Source organism: Morone saxatilis, unplaced genomic scaffold, assembly GCF_004916995.1.
Source record: "Morone saxatilis isolate NCDOM2014 unplaced genomic scaffold, NCSU_SB_2.0 Contig11, whole genome shotgun sequence".
NCBI classification, from domain to species: Eukaryota; Metazoa; Chordata; class Actinopteri; family Moronidae; genus Morone; species Morone saxatilis.
In genome coordinates, this window is record NW_023339663.1 from 30,936,427 (window position 1) to 30,938,552 (window position 2,126).

The 2,126-nt window shown below is 37.3% G+C and overlaps 1 protein-coding gene across 1 annotated transcript in view; it reads right to left on the reverse strand.

Moving 5' to 3' along the window:
* fgf4 (fibroblast growth factor 4) overlaps nt 1-2,126 on the reverse strand; it is a 14,607-nt gene that overhangs the window by 2,874 nt on the left and 9,607 nt on the right. The window lies entirely within an intron of this gene.

The following is a 2,126-nucleotide window of genomic DNA, read 5'->3' on the forward strand; positions in this document are numbered from 1 at the left end:
TTTCATATTCATCTGCTGAAAGTTATAATAATGTGACATCACTAATAGTTTGGAAGTCAACACTGGTCCAGTATGCAACTTCTACAAGAGTAATGTAAAAACTTGAAGGTCCAAGTGCACATACACTGAGAGCAGCATCAGCATCAAAGGCTGTAATATTACATCCAAACAAACTGCACAACAGTGTTTCAGAATGAGTAATAAATGCAATTTAGAGTTAGTGTTGGTTGGAAATATCTGATTATGCTAACCTCAGCATAGCTGTTAACTCATTCAGTCCGATGTTATTACATACATTTTGTAATTTGGGACATATTGTATTATTTCTATGATCTGTAATTTCAAATCTTCCCAGTTTAGATCATTATTAAACAGTGTCAGGTCAAACATGTTGACTACACTCCATATTACTTATTTTAATCCAAACAGATCATATATTCAGTGTTGGGCACTAAGGCATTACTAATATTACATTAGTAATGTAACTTCCCCCAGTAACTAGTAGGGCGGCTGTGGCACAGAGGAAGAGTGGGTCATCTACTAATAAAGATACTGAACCCCAAATTGCTCCCGATGTTGGTGTGTGAATGTGTATGTATGAGTTAGTTTCTGTTTGATGGACTTTGCCATCACTGTGTGAATGTGTGTGAAAGGGTAGTGTAATAGTGTAATAGTGTGTGTGAAAGGGTAGTCTTTGAGTGGTCGGAAGACTAGAAAGGCGCTATACAAGTACAGGTCCATTTACCATTTACCATTCAAAAGGTGTGACAGTACTGCTGCACAATTAGTGAAAATATTATCAAAATTGCAATATGGCTAACTGGAATAGCCAAATTGCAGAAGCTGAAATTTTGTGACAAAAGTTAAAATGTGTGACAAAACAACAGATATAATGAAGTACTGTAGTGCTGCAGAGATCCCCTGGCCTACAAATCTTGGTCTCCAGATGTAAGAAAACATCTTTTTTTGGTACACATCCCAACAACTGTCACATCATGATTTTAGTGTAAATGAAAATTGTGATGCAAATGCCTTGTGATGCCTGATCTTTGTTAAATGCCCCTCTTTGAGCTGTCATACATCCTTAATCTCCATGTCTGCATAACCAGTCTGAATGTACATTGCGTCCTATGAAAAGAAAATGGAACAAACAACATACTGATGACTTTGCTTGTCTTAGAGCTACACCAGAGCCAAAGGAAAGGTCATAACTTCATCCTCTGTGGAGCAGATGTGCTCAGCTAAGTTGCAATTTAGAGTGTGATATTTCCTGTGTACGAGTGAAAATTGTGAGTTGATAATGAAGCCAGAAGAAAGGTCAGTTGATGACTCTAATCGAGTCAGAGTTAGATGTGCTGTTCAGTTGGGAATCTAGACCTCACCCAGGTCAACGTCAAGTTCTCCAAAATCATTAGGAAGCATGCACCACTGTGCTGAATGCACAGCTCTACCTTGGGTCTATTTATTCTGTTCAGGGAGCATGTTCATAAAATCAAGGTGGTGTGATAAGGAGATAAGGAAGTGAGGCTCGCCTTCACATGACTGGACTGTCAAAATGAAACTAGATCAGACGTCTGTGTTTCTTTTTAAATGAGAAATCCCAAGTAAACCAGCGCTAAAATTACACTATTAAAGGTCAAACACTGCGTGGCCATTCTGCTATATCTTGTACAGTATATGTTTGTTCTAGTTAATTTGTTATCTACGTTCCCAGTCCTACCTTCGGAGAAACATTTCAGACTAAAGAATCATGACCAATTAATTGGGGAGAGCTTGTCCAATTGGGCACAATAACAATGTTAGCAGATTTTTTTTTTTAATAATAATATCTTTATTAAATTTTTGTAGATAACAGGATACACAAAAAACAGACACACAACAGAAAAAAAACAGAATAGAAAAAAAGAAACAGCAAAAAAACAACAAAAACACAGGGCATGTTTTAAAAGAAGAATTAAGTACTGCTGCATCACTAGCATTAACATCTTAGCACAAATTCTAAACAATGAGAGGTGGATGGCACTCTATGAACTTCCTTGCTGGTCAGGGTCAGTGTCATATTTAGCAAGGTGAGCCAGAAATGGCTGCCCTATATCCGAAATTGTATTAAAGGAGTCATATTATGC